The 16,489-nt window shown below is 44.4% G+C and overlaps 1 protein-coding gene across 10 annotated transcripts in view; it reads right to left on the bottom strand.

Annotated features, from left to right (window-relative positions):
* The window catches only part of gab1 (GRB2-associated binding protein 1), a 52,150-nt gene that overhangs the window by 27,831 nt on the left and 7,830 nt on the right, over nucleotides 1–16,489 (bottom strand). The window contains exon 1 of one of the 10 annotated variants that reach the window (XM_035636781.2): nucleotides 3,442–3,515. The exons of 8 other annotated variants lie outside the window; for them this stretch is intronic. The gene's annotated coding sequence lies outside the window, so the exon portion shown is untranslated. Of the gene's footprint in view, nucleotides 1–1,070; nucleotides 1,437–3,441; nucleotides 3,516–16,489 lie in introns of those variants that run through there. One more of the 10 variants, XM_035636780.2, reaches the window with a different exon arrangement.

The raw sequence follows: 16,489 nt of genomic DNA, 5'->3' as shown, positions 1-16,489 counted from the left end.
GAGAATTTTCTCAAGAAACAATTATATGGAACTATTTAAAACATTAACACTGAATTATTACATAACCACAAAGCACATTAATGATGCCCTGTACAGACACTGGCACAGCAATGTGAGCCTGCACCAGCCTCTGTACAGACAACAAGGCCAAATACGTTGGCTCCATACCAAAAAAACAGAACAGTTGTTTTATGCAGCTGGCGAAACTATGTAGGTAACATTTGTGCATTCCTACTTTGGCAGAAATAAACTGGTCGACTGGCATCTGTTGTGTAATGTAAAGACCGTGTGTGTGTGTGTGTGTGTGTGTGTGTGTGTGTGTGTGTGTGTGTGTGTGTGTGTGTGTGTGTGTGTGTGTGTGCGTGTGTGTGTGTGTGTGCGTGTGTGTGTGCGTGTGTGGCTCAGTTTTGTGGACATTGCTGATATTACAAAATACTTTAAAGACAGACGGAAAACATATATCAACTAAAACACCAAGATTCAGCAGCTTCGTCAACACAAGGACAAAGACAACCTCCTATATGCTATATGCATGCTCATCATCAGTGTATTGATCCATAAGGAGCACCTTACTCTATAATGAAAACAAACAAGTTCCCTCCTTTCATCAGCCACACACACCCTCGCTCCCTCGCTCAATTCACGATCCCACAGTCGCTCTGCTTTCATGTGCAGCTGTGAAATTCTCACCCAGCCAGACACCATCTGACCCCAGCCCCAACAATCTACGGTAACTGTCCAAAGAACACAGACCCTGGTAGTCATACTGCTATCTTTGCAAACAGCGCACACAGAGACCAACATTGAAATGAAAGCACGCCTGAAGGCCAAACAGGTGTTCTTAATTCATTGGTCTTTCACAGGTTACCCGAAAACAAGATGGTGTCACAATTCTTCAAACTATTATACATAATATGATGTAACCACAACCTCTCTGTCATTAGCTCTAATATACAGAAGCAGGTGCTGGAAGAATTTAGCAACTTTAAACTGAAGACGACCGCCAGACTTCAGCTTTTTCCACCAAAGCTTTGACAGAAAATATCTGTGACGGACAAAGTGGTGCTTACCAAAGTTTTCAACAGCAGGTGTCACATCCTCTCCGGCCTTGTTGGAGGGGTATTCTCAACCAACGGTGTTTCCCTGTACCTATTCCATAAAGTCCAAGACCATGGTCCTGCCGTTACTCCATTGTCTTGGACAGTGTGCAACTGCTGTTGCTGCTGCACCGACTCTTTCTCGCAGGGCGGGGACAGGAACTCTCCGTCAAGTAATCATTCCATATCATTCATTAGAGTATCCACAGAAAGAGGGAGGGAGAGAGAGAGGGAGAGAGAGAGAAGGTGGGGAAGAGGTAGCAGAAGAGAGCATGAGGAAGTGAAGAAATAGTTCTGTGCTATGCCTTACTGCAGTGGTCTTCAGTTTCATAAAACAAGGATGGTTCACACCACCCCCTCAGCCTCCCTCCACAGTTCTCAGATAGGTTCGCTTCAGACGTACACCGTGCTCACAGGGTAAAGCATTAACTCGGAGGGAGCAGGTTTAAATATTAACAACGCTTCACATCATGTATGACTGAGGGAGCACAGAAGTGTCAGTAGTTACGTATAATATAGGAAACTGTTGGGCCCTCGCACTGTAAGCCCTTTCATCAAAACTAAAACAGACTACCTCGGACTGTGTTTTCCAGGAAACACGGGGCTTTGTGAAACAGAGAAAAGGAGAGAAAAAACACACGCAAGGCAAAATAACATCCCTCAGTGGAAGTTTCCACTTTGTTAGCGCTTTTTATCTTCCTGGTCATCTGTTCCCCAAACACACTCTGGGCAAAAAGATTTCCTGTTTTGCCTCCTTTTGTCACTGTGGTCGTGTTTGGGGGTTTGTCGGGGGCTAACTTTAGAACCCCTTCTGTACCGACAGTTAACTTGTCTCATACTTTGTCCAGAAAACAATGCACATGGACAGTGATAGTCCGTCTTTCCTCTTTGGACGTTTAGAACTTACTGAAGGAAATCTATCACATGTTGGACTAAAATATTTAACATCTCTGCTTTGAGAGGAGAAAGTACAGAAGGAGTCTCAACTGCACTGTAAGAAAACTCAACAACCAAAGTTGATGATTTGCTCACATTATACAGCATGGGTTTTTGTTTTGTGCAAAATGTTTGACCTGAGTTGCAGGAGGTAGTTAGTTTGATGTTCATTTTTAAACTTCATTGGTCTGAAATAGTATGAAGCACCGCTGCATTTATACAGTATGCATCAGGCAGCATTATTCTAGTTTGTCTAAAACAACAATCATCCATGTTAGAGTTAACCCTGCAAGCCATTTACAGTGATGACTGTGTTACCACTGCTTTACCTGTATGACATAATACTTTTTAATACATGGCCCAGCCTATATTTCAAATGAATGAAACTGTACTGTGTGTGCTACGTGCTTGTCATAATGATTTGTGGGAAAACAGCATCTATTCTTGAAATAAACGTGAAAATCTATGTTGACCTTTGTAATATTTATACTTTTTAAAAATTACAATGGGTGCAACAGAGTAAAGCTACTTATCCATCACCAAAAAAAAGCTGCAGGCATGCTGGTAAACTGTCATCGGACTGTGTTATCTCCACACTGTCAGGTGTAGGAACTTTAGAATGACCAATAAAATATATGGGCACAACAACCAAGCACCAAGTCTGCCCTTCACCGTCAAAACAAAGTGACACCTGACCACAGAACAAAGACTTTGAGAGAAGAGGAAATAATTCTTAGAGAACGAATGAACTGTCTTGTTGGAATACAACATTGCTCACAAACACAAGTTTCCCCCTCACACGAGAGCTATCAGTCACTGCTCTCGCTGGAAGTGGCCACACTCATGATGGCCACTTCCTGGCTAAGGATAACGCTGTCTTGTTTTCTTAGCAGAATTTAATGCAGAAAAAAACATCATATCTTGGGTCCATCCTACATACACACTGCACAATCATGCATGTGTTTCTGTGATGTACAGTCATCGCATTGCTCCATGAACATACACTCCTATACAAGCATGCAATAAAGGTTGCCATCTGAAGATTTCAGTTATTTCAATATGAATAAAAGATTCATTTTGCTTTAACAATCAATCGCAGTGCAACTACTGATGCTCTTAACAAGCCGATTCCCCGAACAACACCACCATTAAGGTAGTGTTCAGGTTATGCAAGAGTCATGAAGCTTCCATCCACTTTCTCTCATCCATATTTTTAAGGTTAACATCTCCATACCAATGTTGGAAGAATAATGGCTTGATAGTTGACTGCATCCCTGACATTCTGCTGCGAGTTGCAAAGCGAATACTTGTGAAATGCTTAAAACAGTATTCAAATCATCAAAATAAGAACAAAATGTGGAGAAAAACTGCATCAGTGTTAATTAAAACTCAAGTCATATCTCTGTACCTGGTTCTGAAGAGTCCAAGCTTTGCCCGGAGAGGAACGTTATGAGACGAGCGAAGTAAGGGAGCTGCTGACCAGCCACTGTTGTTGAGTGAGTATGGCCACTTTCCTGCCTACCCTGCTGACTTCCCTCCCCTCCTCTTACTCCATAAAGTCTGCAACACCCTGCTCCAATAACCCCTGACCCACAGGAAGTAGACACAATGGACTGAAAATAACATACCACCTCCCCTGGCAACAACTGCCCACCCCATCCCCCATTTCACAACGCTTCTACGGTACAGTACACCTACGATACGCCGGCTCAAGATAGGTGGGTAGATCCCAAATATATCAGCAACTGTTCAACATTCTGCGCCCACATACCAAATAGTGCACCGTCCCACTTTGGCATTTGATTCACTCCTGCACATGCACAAGTCAGTGAAAAGAGGTCAGTCTACAATGATGTAGACCCGATACTGATATATTTTTGCATGTAATGTTCTGGTAAGAGCTTGCAATGGCACAGCCTTGTAGGCCTCTTCAGTGAACCACAGGATTTCACACTACAGTAGGTTGTGAGTTGAGCGGCAGACTTATAGGACAGCCCCACTTCTTCCTGCAGGGGGAACCACACCAAACACATCTGAGGGTGAGTGTATGTGTGTTAATTTATGTGTGAGTGTGTCTTATTTGTTAAATTAGGCATATATTATGATAATAATAATAATAATCTAAATGTATGCACCAATGAAGCTTCTAGTTTCTATATTAAAGGCTTTTTGATTGAATACAATTCAAGGTTTTACCCCCACCAAAAAAAAGCTGGATAATAGGTACCATGTTATCTTGTTTAGTCCACCCTGTGTGCGCGTCTAACCTAATCCCTATCCATGCAGTGAGTAGCAGGAGTCTAATCCAATCAATCCAATGAAAATTATTCCAAATCACATTTAGCTGCCAGTGAGAGGTTGCCTTAGACATGATCTAATTAGCCCCTCTCTCCTGCTAGAGTCCGTCCACTAGGAAATGGCTTGAGATGCCGCGTGCAGAGATAAGGAAATGGACTCTGACACACACTTCTGTGTTCAGAGTCGTGGTGTCTGGATACTCGGCAGAAAAGAACATAAGAAATCAAGATTCAAGTATAACTTAGATTCCCAGTTATTCCAGTTAATGAAAATTTGGAATGAATTATTGAAAATGGGAATAAGTGCATGCAGTGTCATGTATTCAAATAAATCCAATCCGAAATGTGGCCTTTCATAGATTCGAAACACAACATGCTGATTCTCAGTGGTTGCATTAACCGTGTTTTGGTGTCCTGTTCTGAGCTGAGCTGCTGAGCATGCCTCGGCTTGTTACTCAGCCAACCTCAAGGACACACCTCCTTTTACAGCCAGTCCCCTGAAACTGGTACACACCTCCACTCTCTATTGTCACATTCAGATGATACTGCTTCACTTTCAGTTGAAAGGGAATGTGCGTGGTGAGAACGCATACCTGAGAGGTTGTGTGCTGCGTGTGTGCTCATGCGTTTTCCATCCAGTGATTCACGTTTCGTGTAGAATGCGTGGAATCCCTCCGACACATTCATTTTCAAGCCACCAATACAGGCAGCAATGACAACAATGCAAAATATTTTTCAAACTCACCTATTAAGCAAATAACAGAAAAAAGTCAGCTTTTTTAATTTTTTAATTACCTCTCTCTTTTGCTGTGGGTTGGCCTCTGTGGGTGTGTGAATGCATGAATGCCTGTAGATCTGTTCTAACAGCCTGCACTTATTCGTACTCAACTCACCGGCACTCACCATGTCTCAAACACAAAGACACACACCACTTGTCTTTAACGCATACACCTGCGGAGAGGCCAAATGGCAGGTTTTGACCCCCTGTTAACGCCATATTTATCCATTAACTGCTTTTAAAAATGTATGTTCTTTGAAATAAACCGCCTTGATCTCAGCCCTCTGTTTTTACATAAAATAACGGAAAGCTAAACAAAAAAAGAGCCTTCCTATATAATAATGACAACAACCGACATGTTTGTTGATGATGAAGATGATGATAATGACAAAACATTAACACACATATAACCAACATTAAAGCAACTGAATGTCATGGGCCATTGCCCTAATATTTTCTTGGCAAACAGCAACACAAAGTAATGGACGACATTGTCACAGCAGCGGTTTCTCTTGGGTCACTTGCAGCTGAATGACAATGCGTGGCACCATGTGAGAGGAATAAATAACCACCATGATTAATGGAGCTAAAAAACAAAACAGTGCACATTACTCCAACACAACTGGTTCCTGTGGGAGCGAGAGACACAGAAATAACCACTGGTGGTAGAAAGTACATGTTGCTGAGTAACTACAGGAGACAGAATGGGCTTTGCGAACGTCGCATTAGAGGTCAAGGAATTCAAAAATGCAATGAAAGACTAATTTAAAGACAAAAAAGAATAATCAGAGTGAGCAGTTACAGTACATGACAACGTCTAACTGCTGAACAAAGTATTAAGCGTTAGTTTCACCCCCTTCACACAAATGGAATTTGTTTCCAAATGGTCTAGTTTATTTTTAGCAAGGTCTGAACATTACTGGGCTTCTGACTGGGCTTTTAATCAGATTATTAGGGGACTGAAAGAGTCTGTTTATCCTGCTAATGATCAGGTTTGCATACATAAAGCAATCATAAAAATTAATTAAAGCTGCGAGCAGCGATGATCGGGCCCTCGCACTCTCGCCGTCGGGGACGCGCCGGCAGCCGCTCTCCACGCGTCCGCCGGGTCTCGCGACGGCCGGTCGGGACGCGACGATTTCTCTTCCCCACCCTAGGGAAGCGGGCTCCGGAAACCGTCCAGTGGCAAGAAGCGGCCCATGTCGCGGAGTGGACGTCCCCAACCCCCCCTTGCCCGGCTCCCCGGGGGTCCTAAAAATAGGCGGCGAAGTGTACGTACACTTCAAAATACCTTAGAGCTGAGGTCAGGGTATTCCAACTGGACAAAGGCAAGGTGGTCTTTTCCACCCGGCCAGCACAGTCCTCCTCCGTGGGGGGAACATGTCCACTCGGTGGAAGTGCAACCTACCCCAGGGGCCCCCAGGTACCCCTCGGGCCCTCCTCCCAAAGTCGGCAAGTGAGTTTTGGGCCGATTGGACTCTTGGCCCCCGGGGGCCCCCGGGGGCCCCTTGTGCCCAAGCCCCCGGTGTCGGCAAGTGAGTTCTGGGCTAATTGGACTTTTGGCCCCCGGGGGCCCCTGGTACTCCCGGGCCCCCCTCAGGCCTCTCCCCCCGATGTCGGCAAGTGAGTTCTGGGCTAATTGGACTTTTGGCCCCCGGGGGCCCCTGGTACTCCCGGGCCCCCCTCAGGCCTCTCCCCCCGATGTCGGCAAGTGAGTTCTGGGCTAATTGGACTTTTGGCCCCCGGGGGCCCCTGGTACTCCCGGGCCCCCCTCAGGCCTCTCCCCCCGATGTCGGCAAGTGAGTTCTGGGCTAATTGGACTTTTGGCCCCCGGGGGCCCCTGGTACTCCCGGGCCCCCCTCAGGCCTCTCCCCCCCGATGTCGGCAAGTGAGTTCTGGGCTAATTGGACTTTTGGCCCCCGGGGGCCCCGGGGGCCCCTGGTACCCCTCCCCAGAGTCGGCAAGCGAGTTTTGGGCAAAAGGGGGCCATTTACCCAGAGTGGACAAATATTCCTCCGATTGGACATATTTACTGTACCGTACTGTACTACCATGACAAGTTCTGCGATGTCGACAAATGTACCACGAAGCGGACACCCAAAAATTTACAAAGTGAATGAAGTGGACAAAAAGGTCCATCAGTTGGACAGGTGTACGAGTTAGGGAAGTGGTAGGGGCCCCTGTGTCCAACGGCAATACCCGGGGCCCCCCCCCCCAGCCCAGAAAGGAGTGATAGCGCCACCGACAGGCGCAGTGGCTTCAGCACACTTTGCGTCCAATTCGTGATCTTAGTCACAGCCATATGACACCCTAACAGGGACGCAAGTCCATTGTGACGACCTTTGACCAATGGCAGGAAAATGCCCATTCATTCTCAGCCACGAAGTGGAAAATTCCCTTACCCGTGTCCCGTAGGAGGAGTTCGTCAAAGTGCGTCGCCTTTCGTTCACTGCTTACCCCAAGGTAAAATCCAAAATGGCTGACTTCCGGTTGGGCGGAGCTAATTGCTCCAAGAGGCTTTTTGGTAGGTCGTCGGGAGGTACATGAGCCGACCGAATTTGGTTCTTCTAAGTCAAATTTAAAGGCGTTAGAATTGACTTTGAAATGTTGTAGGGGGCGCTATGGAGCCATTTTGACACAATTGGACAAAAGACACATATCAGACATATTGTCTTGCCACTCTGAACATGTCTGCCAAGTTTCATGAGAAACAAAGCATCATAAGTGCCTCAAATATGTAACGTATTTGATGGCGAACAGGGCGTCACCATGGCAACAGCGTTTGACATATGGTCAAAAATTTCACAGTACAATATCAGCCATGTCTCACAACTAAGCTGACCAAATTTGAGGTTTCTCCAGTGAACCTGCGAGGCAGAGGACGTAAAAGAAGAATTTCAAACTTCCTATCACCATTAGGTGGCGCTATGACTTATGTCCAATATTGACATATAGATGTGTTTAGGGTGGGACTGTTATCACGCCTGAGAAGTTTGGATCAGATTAGACCATGTAGCTTTGATTTTGAGCAACTTCCTGTTCATGGTGAATCACGCCTCACCGCGGCCACGCCTTTCGATGTGGTGTAAATCTTTTGATATCGTTTGATCCGGAAGGCCTCCTCTACGCGTTGCTAAAGTTTGAGGCGGATCCGAATAACCGCCTAGGAGGAGTTCGTCAAAGTACGTCACCTTCCGTTCACTGCTTACACCAAGGTAAAATCCGAAATGGCTGACTTCCGGTTGGGCGGAGCTAATTGCTCCAAGAGGCTTTTTGGTAGGTCGTCGAGAGGTACATGAGCCGACCGAATTTAGTTCTTCTACGTCAAATTTAAAGGTGCGATAATTGACTTTTAAGTTTTGTAGGGGGCGCTATGGAGCCATTTTGACACAATTGGACAAAAGACACATATCGGACATATTGTCTTGCCACTCTGAACATGTCTGCCAAGTTTCGTGACAAACAGATTATCATAAGTGCCTCAAATATGTAACGTATTTGATGGCGAACAGGGCGTCACCATGGCAACAGCGTTTGACACATGGTCAAAATTTTCAAAGTATCATATCAGCCATGTCTCACAACTAAGCTGACCAAATTTGAGGTTGCTCCAGTGAACCTGCGAGGCAGAGGACATAAAAGAAGAATTTCAAACTTCCTATCACCATTAGGTGGCGCTATGACTTATGTCCAATATTGACATGAAGATGTTTTCAGGGCGGGACTGTTATCATGCCTGAGAAGTTTGGATCAGATTAGACCATGTACCTTTGATTTGGAGCAACTTCCTGTTCATGGCGAATCACGCTTCACCGCGGCCACGCCTTTCGATTTAGACAAAATCTTTTGATATCGTTTGATCCGGAAGGCCTCCTCTACGCGTTGCCCAAGTCTGAGGTGGATCCGATGAACCGCCTAGGAGGAGTTCGCGAAAGTACGAGGCCTTCCGTTCGCCCCTTACGCCAAGGTAAAATCAAAATGGCGGACTTCCGGTTGGGCGGAGCTAATTGCTCCAAGAGGCTTTTTCGTAGGTCGTCGGGAGGTACATGAGCCCACCGAATTTGGTTCTTCTACGTCAAATTTAAAGGTGGGATAATTGACTTTTAAGTTTTGTAGGGGGCGCTATGGAGCCATTTTGACACAATTGGACAAAAGACACATATCGGACATATTGTCTTGCCACTCTGAACATGTCTGCCAAGTTTCGTGAGACACAAAGCATCATAAGTGCCTCAAATATGTATTCGTATTTTATGGCGAACAAGGCGTCACCATGGCGACAGCGTTTGACATATGGTCACAAATTTCATAGTACCACGTTAGCAACTTCTTACAACTTAGCTGACCAAATTTGACGATGATGTGGTCAACCTATAAGACAGAGGGCGTAAAAGTGTAGACACATGTTACTTCCTGTTGCCAGTAGGTGGCGCTATGACCTATGTCCAATATTGACATGGTAATCTGTTCAGGGCGAGACTGTTATCATGCCTGAGAAGTTTGGGTCCGATCGGAGCATGTACCTTCGATTACGAGCGACTTCCATTTTCATGGCGAGGGATCGAAATTCGCCACATTTTCGCCACGCCGTCACAGCATGGGCCTCTGACGTACACTCAAGCTTTTGATATCGTTTCATCCCATGGGTCTTTAGATGACACACAACAAATTTGAAGTAGCTCATGTGAAATTTGTAGTAGTAGTTCATTAAAATATGGCACGTGAAATATGGATTTTGACACAAAATGGCCGACTTCCTGTTGGTCATAGGAAATTTTGCCAAGAGGTTTTTTGTCAGGTCCGACAAGATGTATCTGCCACCCAAATTTCATTTATGTAGGATACTCCAAATTTTTTTTTCCTATACCTGCTGATTTTTCCAGGGGGCGCTGTGAAGCCCCTGGGCCACACCCAGTGCCGGGCCTCTAGGCCTGAGTAGCGGGAGCAGTTTCTGACGTGTGTGCCAATTTTCATCCGTTTTCGCATATGGGAACAGGGTGTAAAATGAGTGAACGATGCTGAATAAGAATAATAATAATAATCCTTACGGAAACAATAGGGCCTTGCACCTCGGTGCATGCGGCCCTGGTGCATGCAATGCCCCAGGTCCGCGCACCTCGTGCTCGGGCCCTAAATATGGCGTCTTAATGACAGGAATTTCAAACGTAGGTGTGCATGACAGAAGCCATCCAAAACCAAAATCATAGCCTGCCAACATTTGCCCTATTACTTAAGTATCTTTCTCACTTCCTTTTAATTCGCAGTTATTGCTCCTCCAGCGTGGTGTAAATGCACTCGTGTTGGCTTGTGGCAGCAAGAGCGAAACCAGGTCACCAATCAATACCTTTTACCCAGCTGAGTAGGAAACAATATTAAGCTTGGGACATGGAAAAGCAACTGTTGGTCACGTCTACTGTTACCCCCTTTTTCACACAGGTTCCGTTCCAGTTCTCGCACCTAATTTTGAGCTGTTAATAATATGTTTCGGGACCAAGTTGGTTCCCAGAGGGAACAAAACAAATAGCAGTGAACTTTGGCGATATAAGTAAATGTGTCATTTTCAAAAATTTGGAAAAAGGGTGAAGAAGGCAAGTGAGAAATAGCTGGGAAAAGATCTGGCACAATATGTAACAGATCTGTAACAACAACAACTTACTACTGCTGTGCTCCATTACAATGGTTTCACTCAAAACTGGTGGAAACGTGGGCTGGTCCACTGGGTAGCTCAAAGGTTCAGAGAATCCTGAACGGAACCGGCTCAAGAACTAGAGGTTATTTGGTGGAAAAGTGATACAACTGTACATGTGCTGGGCTAAAAACCCTCTGATACAGTTTTCGTAAATTTTGTAGACATTAATTGAAGTAAAAGAGAACATTTTGGTTTCATTTTCAGATCTTTACAACCGTTTTCCTGCCCATCAGAAAATGACTAAACGACTTCCGATGATCTGATTCATTTCTTGTTAGAATGACATCAGCCCCTTATGGAAGGAACAGGTATTTGACTGTCCTTATGTTTTACTGCACATCTAAAAGACACATACTGACGGAAAGACATTATTACTCCCTTTCTAATATACTTACACTACACTTACTAAGGCCCCTCTATACTGTATATAGCCAATGAGAGGATTCACTGAAAATGGTTCCCAGACTCAATGTACTTAATTACCCTTGTTCATACAGTCCCCTATTCAATCTGCATACTCTGAGGATGGTTTGTGAATGCAGATGGCAGCCAATTCTCAGGCATGAGAACCAAAGCTGTGCTAGAGATAAAGACCGGCTCATCTGACTTCAGGATATGTTACCCCCCCCAAAACACACGTTTATCACATTCCCACAGTATCTCCTTGATGTTTGGTCAGACAGTTATTATACTTTCTTTAGATAAGCAGGAGGTCAAACCGTTGTACACTTTGCTCCGCAACAACCTTGACAGTCCCAGGGCAGTCTCTCTTTTGAATACCTGCTACTTAAAGTCTCCAGTTTTCATCTTATCTGCCTTTGCTTTTGCTCTCCTCGCCAATCTACACTCTCGCACAGTCACATGCACTTGTCAAAGCTGCATCGTTAGAATTCAACACATTCCTTTGGCATGGCGGATTTGGTTCACATGATCACGCTGTTCCTTGACCGCTGACAAGGGCCTGAAAAAATTCTCCTTTCAGCTTCTATTGGACTGTACACAGTCAAACTGTTCAGTCCAGCCAAGTATGTACGTGACAATAAAGTAAAAAGAAAATAACCACACTGGAACATGACTGTGGCATATAGGAATAAAGACCTGTCAAATCGCGACAAGTTACAAGAACTGGATGAGAACAAGTTCTCATTCAAGATGTCTCCAAGATTTAAATGATTTGACACATAAGCTAGTGCAACTACTAATTAGTATGTTATTATATGCCTCGCAAAAGAATACTATTATGTGACTAAAGTTCTCTCTGAATATAACATAAATCCAAAATGGGTCTGTCACATAAAACACCTGTAACTACAGCTGCTGATCATAAAAAGCTTGTTTTGGAAATCCCCTGTGCAACTTCCCACAGTGTCAGTGGGTTCAACGGGACACCACACCACAGAAAACACTATTTACAGACTTGATTATATTACTGAATTGTTATTTAATGTGAAGAAATAGTAAGATGTAACCAACCTTCAGCTCTGCTTGAATTTCAAACACTAGTTGCTTCTCCAAAAGCCATGGCTTAAAGGGCTGAGGCGAAGAAGGTCAAGATATTCCACAAGTTTCAAACACAAACCGGCAATAAGCATAAAAAGAAGAGGAGTGCCAGGGAAAGTTCCGAGAAATGCCAAGAAAGTAGGTGGATAAGGGGAGTAGGTCCTGCAGACTCTCAGCTTCCAGTCAGGCTTGAAACAAATACTCTCTGAGAGCAGGGGTCTCTGGTGCATCCCTGCATCTCTCTTGGTGGTGGTGGTGGGGGGGGGGGGGGGGGGGGGGTGTGTGTGTGTGTGTGAGAAAGTTTTACCACGTCCTCTGGCTTGAGGCCAGGCCAAAGATATCGGGCAGCACCATAGTAACTCTAATGCAATCAGGGACACTGGCCACAACAGGACCACTGGTGAAAGCAAAGAGCCATCCATCTTTCTCTGTCCACGTCGGTTTGTTATGGGGACTCTGCCTCTCTGATACACAAAAGACACTGACTTTCAAAACCTATTGAAAAGACAAATTAATGGAAATTCGATACAGACAAAATTCATTTTATTGCGGGCCTGTCTGTCTCACAGTAGCTTGGGAAATAACACAGGTGAGTAGCAATATTTCGCATGTGGTCTCTAGTCTCTCGGTTGACCCCCCCTCAACGAAGCCTGTCCTCAAGATGGGACAAACATGCACACATATTGGTGCTCACACAGCACTGAGCTAGGAAAGAGGGGCAAAAACTACCATGACAGCAGTGGGCTATATTAAGGGGCTGCAGACACAGCGGCTAGGGTCAGATCACACAGCACCACATAACTAAAGTGCCAGCTGCATCTGTGTGTGTGTGGGCGTGTGGGAAATGACAGGTGAACTTTTGGAGTTAAATGTGAAAAGATACAGTCGCACACTCTCCGACAGAAAAGTGCTGCCTTCAGGGCTGATCACTACAATCATCCGACACTTTCAAGCACCATACTTCTGCAGTGGCTCAATTTGAGCTGGGGCAAAATGACAAAAGCTCCCAGGAAAAGTCTCGTTCAGCAAGCCTGGAGGATCTGCACACAGTTTTTTTGGACTTCTCGTAATTATTTGGTTATGGTGCAACGTGCATCTGCTAATACCATTCTACGGTGCAGAAGTTGTATGTACTATACAATGTACTTTACAAAAAGTAGCCTACCCAACAAAGAGAAAAGTTTTTCAAAGGTCTGGGTCACAAGACGTTTGGCAGCAATAGCTTCTCTTGATCATAAACACCACATTAGTCAGACATTTTCCAGTCCATGAGTGGTGGCCCTGAGGCAAGGTTGCACTGATAACATTGAGTCAAAATGTAACTTGTGATGTCAAATTGAACTGCTGATTTAAAATCCTTAACAAATGCAATCAGGATTTACAGATGCAATCTGTGGTCGATATGAATATGAAGGAAAAGCGCGAACAAATTTCAAAACACTCCCGCTCTTACGCTCCCTTTCACTTTCAAATTGACTGGCAGATCTTTGAACACTGCACAACATTGAAATCTCATTTTTGAGCTGAAAAGCTAATCGATTAATCAAATTGTAAATCAACAGTAAGATAACTGCCAAATACTTAGTTGATCAATCGATTGTAAAGTCATTGTTAAGCAAAAACACCAAAGCCTACAGTGTCTGTTTTGTTTCCAAATAATAATAATAATAATATATTGACTTTATAAGGCGCTTTTCAGGTACCCAAAGCGCTCATATGAAACAAGACAAAACAATAAAAAAAAACTTCAGGGTGAGGCTGCATGAAAGCACCAACAGGTCAAATCACCAAACGAGCGTATGAGAGGTAATTTCACCAGGCAAGTGTAGAAAGTCATCTGTGACTGTGCATGTACCCTGGAGGCTCATCTAGGATTAATAGTGGTCACTAAATGCTACGCGTTAAGAGGGCCTCCTGTTGGTGAGGAGAGGGTGATTCAAAGTGAATCAACTGGTCACGCAACTCAGTCCTTTCCCACGTGCTGCTCCGCTGCTGCTGAACAGGTGTGTGTGTGCAGACTTCTATGGGGATCGCAGCTATAGTGACAGTAAAGCCTGTTGTTAGACATGGAACTTAAAAGAAAACCTACAACATGAATAGGCCTTCAGAGTAAACACTTCTTCAGCGAGCCATTGATCACGTGAGCACTCTTTTGCTTGAAGCCTGCAAGTTCATGTTCACAATCATGCTCACCTTTTCATCATCCTTCATTTAGAGAACTATAAGCTGTGGGAGCAAAGAAAGATAAAGATGAGGTTATGAAAAAAAGGACTTTGCAAGAAAAGAATGCAATCACAAAAAAAAAGTATATATAAAAAGGCAAAAAGGATAAAGAGAGAATAAGAAGGACAGAGTATAGGACCCCTCCTCCTCTCTCTTCACCCACCATCTGGTAGCCATCAGCGCCTCACACAGGAAGGGGCGGCCATGCCTTGTTGGGGCGCCAGGGAACGGCTTCTCTCCCTTCCCAGTGCTGCAGAAACAACAATCAGCCAGTGCATTGCATTGCTGCGCAGTGTATTGCAGAGCAGTCCAGCCCATCCTTGCCTAAGCTGCACGGCCAGCAGCAGCAGCAGCAGCAGCCCAGGACCAGGCGCTCACACCCCAGCAGACCAGCAAAGAGGAGCACTGAGCAACCTCACATTCCTGACGTCTGTGCCTGCCAAGAAGCACTGTGAACGGAAAGGAAGAGGGAGAGAACAGAGGGCTGCTCTCACTGGAGGCTGTCTAATGGTGTAGCTCTGAGGAGCACTGCAGTCTTTCTCGTCCCATTTGCTATCTCTTTACCCCCCTCAGCAATGATGACAAAGTTATTGATTGCCATTGTGGCATATCCCAGTCTGCACTTCACACATATTTATAGTCCTACACCATTAGTCTTGAATAAGTTCCATCTGTTTTGCAAGAATTCAGAGAATGCACATCATCATAAATTCAGTCCAACTTCTGTTTATCCCCCCCTCAACGACACACACAGTAATCTGATGGGAACAGAGACCCCTACAGCCTTTTTGTCTGTTAGAGTCGACTGTCTTTGGCCATCTGCGTTCTCCTATTGGCCTTGTTCAGTGCCAACAACAGACTACAACTACACTCTGGAAATAGAGAGCAAACTTATGAAGCAAATCTGCAAGACTCTTGATTAATGAAAATTTTTGTAAATTTATGCACATCAATGCACATGGGAGAATCACATGGCTGAATCAGAAGAAATGACATTTTTTAAAAAACACATGATGATGTGTACAGTTAGCCTTGCCAAAGACTTTCCGTCATCTGCGTTTAATAATAGCTGCACTTGAAACCGTTCAACTTGGCAGAGTGACAAATAGCACAAAAGGATAATTTTACGACTCGACAGGATTATATTCCAACAGAAAAACCAAGTCAGAATCTGCTCCCAAGTTTCAAACAGGAAAACCAAGTCTGCATGAGAACCAGTTCTCTGCAGTCACTCCCCGAGCAGCTTTGTGGACTTGGCACACAGGTCAGTAAACAGCTGCACCAGGCAAAAAGAGGCATCTGTTTGCTTCACATCAGCCTTGACCTACCAAACTTAATTCAAAAACATCATTGTTCCACGAAGGCGTCAGATCACGTTTAAAGAAGGATACAACAATAAACATGTAGGGAGAAATTGTGCGAAATCCGAACAGAACGCCACCCATGATGTAAACCCAATACATTCTTGGTCAGATTCTGAGACACAAATTAATTTAAAAATGACTTTTTAAGGTCTGTTGTGTTGTATTGATTTGAAACCCCTTTTTTAAATTCAGAAAATGTTTATGGCATGCACAACATTTTCAACCACTGATAATAAGCACATATTGGTGAACATATACACCTGACGGCCAGTTTCTAACTGATCCTTCACCCAACATGTTCCACTTCATCAACTTTCAACTGTAAAGCTATTTAAAATGTCACAAAAAACATGCCCTGCCTTTTTACAGTGACCTTTGGGTTAATTTCACATTATTCAACAAAAAAGACCAGAGTTTATGCTTTAGTAAATGTCTTGATGGGAGAGCCAACAAGATATCTAAACACTGATCTAAGCAGCCCTTTCGCTCTACAACCTGCATTAAATGCATCACGGTATCTAGTTTACATAACAAACACAAAATGATCTGCAGTGAAAAGAACCGGATAAGACGACGTACACACCGTTTTTGTTTTGAAAAGGCAG

Source organism: Scophthalmus maximus, chromosome 8 (genome assembly GCF_022379125.1).
Source record: "Scophthalmus maximus strain ysfricsl-2021 chromosome 8, ASM2237912v1, whole genome shotgun sequence".
In the NCBI taxonomy this organism is placed as follows: domain Eukaryota; kingdom Metazoa; phylum Chordata; class Actinopteri; order Pleuronectiformes; family Scophthalmidae; genus Scophthalmus; species Scophthalmus maximus.
Note: the sequence above shows the minus strand (reverse complement) of the source record. Positions and strands in the feature narration are given on the sequence as shown.